Genomic DNA, 13,570 nt, shown 5'->3' with positions numbered 1-13,570 from the left:
GTTTGCAATTTCACATATCTCACAATTTAGCTTAGATTTCTAATTTTTAAGAGTATTTGTGCGTTGGGAAGATATTTTATGTTTACTCATCCTATTAAGTTGAACCATATGGTAATGCCAACGTCGAACTTTTTGGGATCATGTCATGATTTAACCTCTTACTACATAAAGATCCCCCCTCCCCCATCCCCACATACTGAACAGTGGTGTCTTTCCGGCTTTAGCAGCAAGTCGTGTTTCTGTAGCAGGACAGGGGTGGAGTCGAGGGGCAGGCTGATCTGATCCAAGCAGACCGTCTCTTTATTATTTCAGGGTTTCCTCCTGCAGTATGCAAGTCCCCCTAGGCTAAAGGTGAATGGTACAGAGGCTTTCTGTTTCCTCTTTGCCAACCTTTTATTTTAGACTTCTTTTAGGATGAAGGTGCTGGTCCTGAATCATTTAGCCACATTTCAAGAATGGTTTCCTTTTGGAACAATACCTTCTGAAAGATTGTCGTTAGCCTTGGGGCCAGAAACCCCTCTGTAAGATTTATTACCATTTCTCAAAGCAGTCCTCAGTTTTGATAGCTAGTCTCTAAAATGCCATACATGTCCCTTACTTGCATTGCCGAGAGTTAAATTGGGATGGAATTAAAGAAGTACCCCATCATGAATGAGTAACTACACTAGGGCATTTTTGCTTTTTTTTTTTTTTTAATAATAAACTTTTAGGAGGATCACAGGTTCAAAGCCAGCCTCAGCAACTTAATGAGGCCCTAAGAAACTTAGCTAGACCCTGTCTCAAAATAAATTTAAAAAGGGCTAGGGATGTGGCTCAGTGGTTAAGTGTCCCTAGGTTCAATTCTTAGTACCGAAAATAAACAATATTTTATTCATCAATGCTAAGATGCCTTATGGTTTGAATTTTTACAGGAAGGTGTATCTCCCCAACTGCTTTCTCCCAAAGGCAACATAACACACAAATACTCTTCCAAACCACTTAAATATTAATTCATTAACTTCACTCTTACACTGGGGAAAATATGGCAGCTTAAAGTAGCATATTCTTTGCCAATCTTAAAAAATTACTTTAAACTCATGAAGTAGATATAGGGATTGCTTAACTTAGAAAGGCCTTCCAGGGTTACTAGAAAAACCAATTCTAAAGAAATTTCTTAAATTATCAGCTCATTAATTTTAATTTTGAGGAGATCTTCCAAAAAGTGTTTTAGGGAAAGAGTAATAAACAAAATTACATGGATTTTTTTTAACTTCAAAGCAGACTATAGATCATAGAAAATTCGATGTGGGATAATAATTTACTTGATCCAAGGTTAAATTTTAAGTAAGGAAAATCCTATTGCTCTTGCTACCCATTAGTGGGTAGACAAATCCAGCTTTTTTTTAGTTGTGCTTTCTGTGGATTAAGATGTAAGAATCAAGGCTCATGGTCAGTAAAGCATCGTATGACTAAAACTGCCACCTCTGCCCCAACTTGGTCTTTCAGAAGTGTGATTAGTATCAGGTGTACCCTGTGGATCCAATCAATAATGCCAGAATAGGGCTGGGGATGTGGCTCAAGCGGTAGCGCGCTCGCCTGGCGTGCATGCGGCCCGGGTTCGATCCTCAGCACCACATACCAACAAAGATGTTGTGTCTGCCAAGAACTGAAAAATAAATATTAAAAAAATTCTCAGCCACCCCCTCTCTCTCTCTCTCTCTCTTTAAAAAAAAAATTTAAAAAAAAATAATGCCAGAATAGCTAATGTGGTGGCCAGGGACGAGACCCCACATGTATCAGCTAGCTATTGCTACCAAAGATGCTGCATAACAAACCACCCTCAAACACATGGCATAAGACAGCAATCACTTATTCTCAGGTCAGGTGAGATTGGCTGGATTCAGCTGGATGTTGGCTGACTTGTTCATGCCTCTGGGTTCAGTGGAAGGTAAACTCCAGTCTTGGTTGGCCCAGTTTAACTCTGTCCCATGTGTCTTTAATTTCCCCCAGGGAACGAGTGGGCTAGCATGGGCATATTCTTACTGCATGATGAAATTGCTCAAGGACAAGCAGACATATGCAATGGCCCTTGAGGCCTAGGGGCAGAATTGCCCCACTATTATATCAGATTTTTCTATTGGCCATAGCAAGGCACATGGCCATACCCAAAGTTAAGGGACAGGAAAATATTTTCTGCCCCTTTAGTGAGAGCTACAAATTTACACTGCAAAGGGCATGAATATAGGGTAAAGGACTGGGACCAACAAGGCCGTCTCCCACAGCATGTGAGCCCTGGGGAACCCTGTCACTCCTCCTGGTGCCTTGTAGCTTCCGGGGCCATTTCAGCCTTTCTTGCAGTTCCGTCTTCCTAGAACTCAGACATGAGCCCTGGAGACTGGAGGAGTTTTCCTGAGCCTCAAAATCAATGTTCTTGGACCAGAGGACCTCTCAGCCTTTCTGAAGGATGAGTTATTTCCCAGGAGGTCTCTCGGTCTCTCAAAATAGCCTTTTGGCAGGATCCTCCATTAAGAAACTTTCATTATACTCTTGGACCCATAGCTGTTCCCACAGGAGCCATCAGGGAAATGTTGATTGGTAACTGGATAAGTGCAGATATACAGCTAAACCTGTGGTTTCAGTTACACCGGACAGCCCTAGACTTGGAACACTCACTCTGCAGAGCCAGGCACAATGTGCAGCAAACTGGAGCAGAAACAGGGTCTGGATTTGGTTGAGGGTGTTTTAGGAGCCTGAACTGTGGGTGAGCCGCTTCAGCTATCATTTAGCTCTGAGTCATTGTTGCCTGGGATGAGATGTATACTCCTTCATTGTTCGAGAGCAAGTACTGGGCACCACTGTAGATGTGAACCATATGCGGCCCACTCCCCTGGTGTGCACAGCCTGGCCAGGGACAGGGCCGGGAGACTGGACAGTGTGGCATGACCTCGTATAAGAGAGGTGAGTGGGTCCTGGCAGGGCATGGGGTGACTTCCAGGAGGCTGTATTAAGAGGGAGGGAGGGAGGAGGACTTCAGTACTCTAGGCAGAGGAAAAAGGTGAGCAGAGGACTCCCATGAGGAACTGCAGGTGTCTGCAGTCGAAGAGAACAGAGTGTGAGAGAAAGAAAGAAGCTGGATTGTGACACACCTGGGATTTGGGGCTGCATCTCCAAGCCAGTGCAGTAGAGCCGAGTCCCAGCTCAGGTACATTAACTTCCCAGGAATGCAACTAGATACGCTCCAGGGGAGGGATGATGTGGGTTGGTCCATCTCCTCCACCACTGAACGGCATGTTCCAGCTTGAGTTCTGAGTGTGTCCCTCTTTCCACCCATCTCAGCTCCTACCTCCCTGATACAGCTCTGTGGGGCCACTGCCACTTGTCTCGGTGAAGGAGTGCCCTGGGCAGGGATGGGCTTTTGGAGGGATTCTAGGTGGCTCTCCACCGTCTCGCTCCCCCAGGGCTTCAACATGGCAATGTGGACACAGTTTTTGCCTTTCATGCTGTCTTTAGGACCTCGCTCTCGTGTCAGCTGTACCCTCACTATATTGAAAAGGGGGATAAGGGAGAGACAACTTCAGTGACTGGGTAGACAGGCTGTGTGACGTACAGTGGCTGGAGGCAGAACACCCACCCGATGGAGGAGCCCGAGTCTTAAAATAAACAATATTTTATTCATTAATGCTAAATCACTTAGAGAGTGATTTAGCTCAAATCAAATTGTTTTCCTTCTCAAAAGTGGTCAGAATAATCAACTGTATCATGAAAGGTGGAAAGGAACAGTGTCTTGAATTATGAAGGGGAAGAGAGCATTGTTCATGGTGCAATGGCCCTTAAGGCCTAGGGACACAATTGCCCCACTATTATATCAGACTTTTCTATTGTCCATAGCAAGGTACATGGCCATACCCAATGTCAGGGGTCAGGAAAATATTTTCTGCCCCTCTGTGCACTGGGTACTCTACAGAGTACTTGGTATATAGAAAAGCACCGTAGTGTCTCACCAGCTGTTTACCATGGGGCAGATTGCTTAACATCTCTGTGCCTCTTTCCTTCTCTGTAAGATGAAAAAATAATTCCAGCATCTTATAGGGTTATAGATAATGAATTTATATGTATTTAATTGCTTCTAAAAGTGCTTAGCACATAGTAAACACTTATAAATGAGAGCTACATTTTTTCCCATTTAATCCTCTCAATAACACTGAGAAGTAGATACGGTTACATGCTTTTTAGTGCTTAGGATATGGAGGCTAGGGAGGCCAGGTTACTTGCTCAAGGGCTCATGTTATGGGGGAAATCAAAGTGGGGAGTTCCTGGTTCTGCATTCTGCTCTATGTTGGCCTCAATTGATGCTGAGTTTTTATATCAGCTGGCTGTGCACCGGAAGTAGCAAGGTGGGGACACTGAGGATCCTCTTTGTAAAAACCCCAGTTCAGAAGGGAGGTAGTTGGGGGGAAAAGCCCATGATCAAAGATGGCTTCCTTCTATTCCCACACACTCTCCCCATGAGCCACATGACCTGGAGGATGTGCAGTGACTTTCCCACTGGAGACGTGAGCCACCTGTCAACTGGGTCAGTGGCAGACCCTGCATTCTTTTTTCTGTCTAGGCTCAGTGTTCTCTCTCTGGAGAACTCAAGTTTGTCCATGAACTCGTCGCTGGCGTGCCAGCAGATTCCTCAAAGGCAGCAACAACATCACCATGAGTATAGTTACCACCGGGGTTTGGATACGAGGTGTCCTCCAAAGCTCCCTTATTCATGCAGGAATGTGCGGAAGTGAAATGATTGATTGGGAGAGCTGTAACCTAATCAGCTCATTCAAACTGGAATGGACAGACCGTAGACAGGCTGGGCATGCTGGGGGAGGTAGGTCATTGGGAGGCATACACTGGAAGGGTGCATCTTCCCTGTGGCCCCTTCTCCCCCTTATCTTTCTGCTTCCTAACTCTGCATGAGCTGAGAAGCCTTCCTCTACTGGGCCCTTCCACCGTGATGATTTGCCTCATCTTGGCCCCAAGGCAATGGAGTCAGCGGTCTGTGGACTGAGACCTCTGAAATCATGAGCCCCATAGAAACTTTTTCTCTAAGTTGGTCTTGCTGGGTATTTTTTAGCCACGGTGATGCGACGCTAACTAGAACAATTATTATTACCATTTTGTGAGGGAAGGTGACTGGGAGCTGATCATAAGCCTGGAAAACTTTTTCCGGTTGTCAGAACATTAGCCACGTGATTTCCCTACCCCGCCCCCTTCATTGAATGCAGCCACTTAAGCAAAAAAAAAAAAAAAAGGCAAGGTTTGTTGATTGAGAGCAGCTGGCTTTTGTAGTTCTTTCTGGTTTTCTCAATGGTATATTCTTGAAATCAGGGTGGAATGCTCTAGTGGCTGGAACTTTCTGAATGAGGGCTGAAGCCATCCTCCTCCCCTGTCAGAACATGCCTTGGCCCTTGCTCTGATGTGGGTCCCTAAGAGGAGGCAGCAGATACCTCTCCTCACCCTGCGGGAGCCTTTCAAGGGTGAAGAGCATGTAGATGGGCCTCCTGTCGGAGTCACCTAGCCAAGGGTGGGATTCAGGCCCTAGGGTAGGCAATCAGTGGTGTCAAGAAAGCGAGGGACAGTTGGTCACACTCTGGAAGAGATACTGAAGGTGAGATGCTTCCGGAGAGCCCAGATTCTGCACACCTGTCAAGAGGTGACAGGGTGCTCATATATTCGTTTATTTGAAAAATGTGGATGGGACACTTGCTGTGGATGTGCCTGGCTTGATGGAAGTAAATAGGGACACGCTGCTGCGTCACAGTGCTCTCAGTCCAGATGCAGACGTGCATGCCAGCAACGTGTCGTCATTACCATGATCATCGTATGACGGCCATGTGAGGGAGTTCCCTGGAGGCGCAGGGGAGGAAGTGCTCCATATGGTCTGAGTTTGAGTTCCCCTCGATGCTGACCGGAGATGAGGATTCGAGTGCAAATAATTTATGTGAAATGTGCAGGAAGCAAAGGTAAAGAGTAAGGAAGTATCCACAGGGAAGCTTGCCAATAAGGGTGCGCCGTAACACCAGCATATCGGTTATTTATTGCTGTGCAGCAAATCACCCCAGAACTTCATGCCTTAAAATAACCACCATGTGTTTACTTGTGATTCTGCGGCTCCGCGGTTCAGCCTGGGCTCCCTTGTGTGTCTGCATCCAGATTCAGGTTGTCTAGTAGCCTTTGTTTCTGGCACTTGTTCACTGGGGCTCCTCTCTTTCCCCCCTCGTGGTCTCATCCTCTAGCATGTCAGCCCAAAATTCTTTTTTTTTTTTTTTTTTTTTTGGTGCTAGAAAATTGAACCCAGGGGTGCTAAACCACTGAGCCACATCCCCAGCTGTTTTTATGTTTTATTTACAGACAGGGTCTTGCTGAGTTTCTTAGGGTCTCGCTAAGTTGCTGAGGCTGTCTTTGAACTCATGAACCTCCTGCCTCAGCTCCTGAGTCTCTGGGTATACAGGTGAGCACCAACATGCCCAGCCATATTTATTCTTATAGTGTGGCGGGGGTCCTAAAAGGAACAATAGCACCCAAGACTTTTGAGGCCTGGTTGCAAAATTGGTATACTGTCACTTTCCTATATTTGGTTGCCCAAAATCAAGTCACAGGATCAGTCTGATTAAGGGGTGGGGAACTAGACTCTGCTTCCTGTTGGGAGGAGCTGTGAAGCCACAGAACACAGGGTGTGACTTCACAGAGACTGTCAAGCAGGCCTCCAGACCCAGCTGGCACAGCGGCCGACTGAGATTCATCACGCAGGACAATGCCAGGGAGCAGAGCTGTGGGATCCCACAGAATGGGGCTCTTAGAACGACTGCATCTAAGAACTAGAAAACCAGCTCCTGCGACCCGTGGGTTGAGGGCCACTCTGGGGCTGGGGTGGGGGGCGATTAATGCTTGGGATGCAACAGCTTTGTCTAGTCCTGGAAAAAGACCCTCAGAAAGATGCAGAGGCTGGTAGCTGGAAGTCAGCACATTGGGAAGAATCTGAGGGGCAATGGCCAGGGACAAGGATGCTGTCTCCTGTACCCACTTTCTTAAAGATTTTCAGTTGATGAATTTACCATGGAGTTTCCTGCAGGAATGTTAAAAGGAGTGTTAAATCACCTTTGATGTGGATGCCTCTTCCCATGAACTTCCTGAGAAGGTTCTTACTCCATGTTTTGCCAAACACCCAACCTTGACTGTTTTGCCAAACACCCAAGCACTTCCTGTCTGTAGCAACCATAATTCCCATTGCACTTTTTCTGTGTCTTGTGTCCTCCCCGATCCCTACCCAGCATAACAGCCATCACCGACACGCAGAGGGGCTTTTTCTTCAGGGCAGACCCACTAGCCAAGGGTAGGGCCAAAAGCTTTCTTCTTGCTTCCTTAAGGACGGCAGCAAGGACAGGTGAGGGGTTTGTCCACGGCTGATCCCAGGCAGAGAGGATGAGACTCCAGAGCCCTCCAGCATCCTGGAATTGATATGGACCAGGCTCATTCTTGCAGCCAGAACCCTGTTTCTTGGGAGCTCTGGCTGCAGCCCAGCCCAGGAATAATCCCAGCCTGTGGCTCCATGACGCCACTTCATTTGTCATATATGTAATCCAGCTGGCTAGAAACAAACCCAGCACGTTTGTTGTTGTTGTTGTTGTTGTTTTGAGATTAGTGTGTTTTATCTGTGTTCCTGGATCCACAGCATTTCTGGGGCAGATCAGGAAGCTGATAGGGATTTGAGTCACTTATCTGAGGTCAAAAAGAAAGTCAAATGACCGAGGCAAGAAAAACACCTGGTGGGCAGCTCCGGAGTTCTCTATTCCGGCAGTTCCACCGGTGGCCTTTGTCTTTAAATAGCCCTCACAGCTTGGAGAGCCTGGCCTATCTCTGGGTGGAAATGACTTTTGGAATTTCTCTTCCATGGCAGGGAGGATCTGATTTGTGGTTTCCTGAGTAAAACTGAGTATTTGGGGACGGAGGGGCCACCACCCAAGGAACTGACCCTTTTCCTTTGTGGGACAAAGTGCTGAGGGAGCTTTCCAAGGCCCCACCAGAACACACGAGCCACAGATCTGTCCCAACAAAGAGCATGTTTCAGGGACAGCCCTCCCACGGCTAAGCAGACACTGATCAAGATTTTCCAGCTTTAGCTTTCTGGAGAGTAGGACCATGGGCATCCACAGAGGGGTGTGAGAGGCAGGACCTAGGCAGAAACCATGGCAACCACAGAAGGGGTGTGATCACGGCAGGCCTGCTTCCTGAGACTCCCAGGATGTCTGGGTCTACCTCACTGGGAGCCTAATAAAATTCTATTCAGTAGTATTTTCCTCGTCTTCCAAACGTAGCCACCCACTGGAGATCTATGCTGTGTGAGACAGAGTCTTTCCAGCAGGGTGGTGGTGAGATGACCATTTTCCTTCTGATCAGCCCCAAGGAAAGGACCTATCGAGAGAATACAGCCCCTAGATCCCTCCCTTCTCTCAGATGGGAAGCCATGTGCTGTTTCTTCACTAAGATTTTTGCAATTTGTTTCATGTGACTATGTTCCTTGGTCTCTTGCCACTGAATACTAGACTCACCCATCCCAGAGGGGACTCGTTGCTGTGACAGAAGGCCAGATCTGCAGCTGCGCAGTTGCTTTGCTCTCTGCACACTCTTCTTATTGCCCTGGGTATACCTTGACATATAACATCTCTTTAAAGTTGGTTCTGAGCCCCCTGATACAACCCTGGGAGGGTCAGGATTCCCTGCGGGCTGTCAATGGATGAAAAGCCAAAGACAGCTGTGGCCAAGGAAGGTTGGACCTTTTTTTGGGGGGGGGTGGGGGTGTGGCAGTCTCCAGTGATCACTGTCCCCACCCGTCACATCCAAAGGTGAGGCTTGGGTTTACCATGAGCTTCCCTGAAATCCTAGTCCCTGCAGCTATAATGAGAGGGGAGGTACCTCCTAGAAACATGTAGATGTTATGAGCCGTCTTTCCTGACTTCATTCCAGGTGTTCTTGATCCAAACAGGACGAGCTGGGTGGATGCAATTGGTTCCACACCCAGGTCTCTCACCGTGCAGGTGCCTGTTCCCTCCTGCCATGTTGGCAGCCAAAGACTCACAGCTGCCCCTCGTCTGGCTGGGGGAGTCACTGGTGTCCTGAGAACTGCCTTTCCTGGGAGGTCACACCCGGTCTCCCCAGAGGGCAGCCCTCAGCTGCTGGCTGGCTGGCCGGCCAGTTGGGGTGCAGGAGGCCAGCCATTATCTCAAGTGCAGATGGACTTGTGGCACTCTGTGCTCCAGAACCTCTCGTGGATCAGGCCAAGGCTGGACTTGATCAAAGGCCTCAGCCTTGCCCAGCCAGCTTCCCTGGTTCCCCAGCAAACCCCCACTGCGTGTCACAGATGCTGCATCTGGGGAGCCCATCCCGAGATAACTGTAGGACTTACACTCACGCTGTGTCTGTCTGTCCTTATCTCTTCTGGCCAGGCAGACTGATTTTGTGTTTTTGTTGTTTTTTTTTTTTTTTCCAAGTTACCTATATTTATCAAACATTAATGATGAGACAGTTGCTGGTGTGCTTTTTGTTTTCCCTCTTGGAATTGGAAGATGGTGGTGTTTATGTTTGAAAACTGGGCCATGGAGTGATGCAGGGGGCTCCTTCAGGCCATCCTGGGACTTAGATCCTAGGGATTGCTGCTGGATGCTTCTTCCCTGGGATTTTGCTTTTAGAGGGGACCCAAGAGATAAAGGGAGAGGGGCACCCTGTGAGAGACGGCTTCCTCGGCAAAACGTTTTACAGGCAGGGGACCAGAAACTGTTCCTGTAGCATAAGGGAACACAGGACACTCGGTCGGAATGGCTGGACTGCCTCACCAGGGTCCCTGGGCTCTTCTTCAGAAAGTGTTCTGTGGGCTGGGCGTGGTGGTGCACACCTGTAATCCTAACAGCTTGGGAGGCGAAGGCAGGAGGATCGCAAATTCAAAGCCAGCCCCAGCAAATTAGTGAAGGCCTAAGCAGCTCAACTAGACCCTGTCTCTAAGATATAAGCAGAAAGGCTGGGGATGTGGTTTAGGGATTGAGGGATCCTCCTGCCTCAGCCTCCTGAGTTGCTGGGATCACAGGCATACATTGTAAGACAAAATTTAGAAGCCTCTGGAGAAAGTGTTTCCCCTCCCTGTGTGGCTCCTAACCTTCGTCGTGACCCTGATACAAGGTAAACATTCACTCCTTGTTGCTTGCTTATTAAAGACACCAGGAACTCCAGGGCTTTGGTGAGCTCAAGAAAACGAGTGCTTCAGGCCCAAAGCAGAGAAAGCTGGCATCTGGTCCGGGTGGACAAAATACATTGATATTGGAGGTGCTGCGTCTGGGTAGTGCAGACCTGCTTTTGCCTGGCTGTAAAGGAAAAAGGATACACAATCCAGGGAGACTAGTAATTTCCGTATGTTTTCTTGCCTGGAACCATTTAGAGCTCCCACTTGGCTCTTGAACTAGAAGCAGGGAAACGTTGCGGCTACTGCAGAGTTATCCATCCAGGGACCACTCTGGCCCTCCTGATGCGAGTTCTCTGGGGTCGTCTGGCTTGCTGCCTTCTGTGACATGCAGGTGGGCTTCTCGCATGGTGAGCCTAGCCTGGTTCCAGGGCAACGTGCGTGTGGCACAGTGTGGCAGCGTGCCAGGGCTAGGTCAACTCGAGCATCACGCCCTCCATCCCTGTCGTATGACATCAAACCTCTGAGCAGCCCACAGATCTTGGGAATTCCTCTGCCCCTCAAAGTATTCTTTGTCTTTAATGCAGTGGTTACAGTGAATGAACCTGATTTGTTCCAGATGTCCTGAGATTTAGTGATCCAGGAGACTGCTCCGAAAGGATGATGAGGATTTGAATTCCTCTGTTTGCCAGGAATCAGTATTTCTTTGCACGGTTGCATAGATGGAGCGGGAGGGACCCCTAGCCGCTTAGAGAGACGGGGAAGGACCCTGTTCCTGCTTGTTTGCCTTGTTAGAAGATGACCTTTAAAGCCAATACTGATGCTGCCATTATGCGAGTGGTTAAAAGAATCAAAGCTGGGGCCAAAGTCAGCAGGCTTGTTATTTATTTTTTGAAGTAACACTTGTTTACCTCAATTATTGGAATATTGCTAGGAATACCACAATTTTGACTCGAATCGCCTTGGTGAATGCTTTTCTCTTTCTCTCATTCTATGAGCACAGCACTAGCCCAGGTGGATTCTCCATAGGAAGGAGGTGAGGTGTTTCTGCCTTCATATATGTGGGTTTTCAACCCAGGAATTCAGTCCCAGGACTCATTTCCCTGACCCAAGGTCACTTTTAATTGAGGTGCCTTATAGAGTATACCTCCCAATCTCTAGCTGGATCCAATAACTATGTGAGTTTGTTTTACAAGATTGGAAGAGATTTATAGAACACAGTTAGATATAAGGTACATCTCAAACTATATGGAACAATAACCCATCGTTGGAGTATACGTATATACGTATATGGCATATTCTGTTAAATGATAGTGTTATTGGTTTATGTGGTATTTGAGGATATGAAAATTAAAGCTACCCATTCAGAGGAGATATGTTTCAAGACTAATAGTAGAATAGTACCAAACTTTATGTACTATGTTTTTTTCTATACATACCTACTATGATGAAGTTTAATTTATAAATTAGGCACAATGAGAGGTTAACAACGATAATAAAACAGAAGAATCATGACAATATAGTGTAGCAAAATTGCCAGCATCACTCCTCTTGCCCTTTGGGATCAGTATTAAATAAAACAAAGGTTACATGAACTTTTGGACTGTCATATTCAAAACCCAAAAAAGCTACTAAATGATTATCTGGTGGGTAGAATATACAGTGTGGATACACTAGTCAGAGATGATGTATCTCCCAAGCAGGATGAAATGGTATGACTTGAAATTTCATCCTGCTACTCAGAATATTGCTTTATTTAAAACTTGTGATTTGTTTACTGAATTTTTCTATTTAACGTTTATATAATATCCACTGAATTCACCAAGATAGGGTGGGATGGACATGCCAGAGAAGTGGGCAGGTCTCAGATGTAGCACTAAGTTTTGAACAGAGGGAAGCATGTTGTAGGATATAAAATGAAAGGCCCCTGAGCTTGTCAGGAACAAGGACCTCAGAAGGGTTAGAGCAGAAGGTCCAGGACTGAGACTGTAACCTCAGGAGGCTGCCTATGTTTATATGGAGCAAGCTATTGGATAACCACAGGATAAGACCAATCAATAGTTGGGGAGAAATAACAGTTTCTTTCAATCTAGAGTATATTAGAATACAGAATAAAATGAGACTTGATTTCTTAACTATATTTAGAATGGTAGGGCTGGAGTTATGGCTCAGTGGTAGAGCACTTGCCTAGCATGTGTGAGGCACTAGGTTCAAACCTCAGCACCCCACATAAAAATAAAAACAAACAAAAATAGAATTGTACCCCTTTTGTACCATGTTCTCTTTGACTATCCCATTCCCTTCCCACTGGGGGTTGAGACCAGGCCATGGTAAATACATATCTTACCACTAAGCTATGCCTCCAGCCCCTGTTTTAAATATTTCTTGATGATCTTTGTCCTTACAATAAAAAAAAGTGTTATCCTTGGGAGTTCTTGGTTAATTAAATCCTAAATATTTACCACCTTAGCTAGAACCTTATAAATCGGGAAGCTTTCATGAAATGAAAATTGATATTTGGGTTCTCAGTAATCTGTTGTTTTAATGAAATCTGCAGGAATACAAAGTAATAGGCAGTCACTAGCAGGTAAAATGGGACAGCAGGACAAAAAGTTTCCCACCCCTATGGGAAAGAGAAATTTTGGAGCTTCTGCTGGAAAAATCTATAAGAACTGACTCCACTACAGTTCTTGGCTATACTTGAAGCTTTCCTTACCGAGATCCTATCTCACATGAATGACTGTGATAAGTTGGGGAAAGAGAAACTTCTTTAACTTATATGCTGAGCACAATGGACTCACCATGTGAAAACTGGTATGTGGATCTGTTCACCACCTTTTCCCTCAGCCTACAGGGAAGACTACATTTCCCAGGCTCCTTGCCCACAGGCTTCCTGTTCCATTTAGCCAGCAGTGATTGGAGGGAGAAAGGGTCCAGGGTTTTCTCCCCAGCCCCACCTTCTGCAAACAGCACCCCCAGGAATGCAGCTTTCTCCTTGGTGGTCCTGGCTCCTTCTTGGAAGTTCACCTCCAGCCATCCACCTCCTTCCTCTATGGCTCCAGTCCTAGGGGTGTTTCTTCCCATCTCTGGTTTTCCTCATCTCCCCTCCTTTACTTTTCTGGCTCCTCTTACGCCTTTGTACCTAGTTTCCCATTTTAATCCCTTCTGGTGAACTAGCTGGTGTCAGGTTGCTTTCCTGTCTGGACCCTAAATGATGCACAGTGGGCTTGAATCTTGGTACTGACTGCTACTAGGTAAATGGGCCAACCACTTAGTAACCACAGAAGTTAACAAGCCACTGGCCTGGTTTAGTCCTCAGAATTTTCATCTGCAAAAATGGGGAGGAGGTTGATTCAAGGTCCCTTTTAGACATGAAAGTCCGTG

General features: G+C 46.6%; 1 protein-coding gene across 1 annotated transcript in view; it reads left to right on the top strand.

Moving 5' to 3' along the window:
- The window catches only part of Itga9 (integrin subunit alpha 9), a 321,363-nt gene that overhangs the window by 171,585 nt on the left and 136,208 nt on the right, over window positions 1-13,570 (top strand). The window lies entirely within an intron of this gene.

The sequence above is a fragment of the Ictidomys tridecemlineatus genome, chromosome 2, assembly GCF_052094955.1.
Source record: "Ictidomys tridecemlineatus isolate mIctTri1 chromosome 2, mIctTri1.hap1, whole genome shotgun sequence".
In the NCBI taxonomy this organism is placed as follows: domain Eukaryota; kingdom Metazoa; phylum Chordata; class Mammalia; order Rodentia; family Sciuridae; genus Ictidomys; species Ictidomys tridecemlineatus.
Note: the sequence above shows the minus strand (reverse complement) of the source record. Positions and strands in the feature narration are given on the sequence as shown.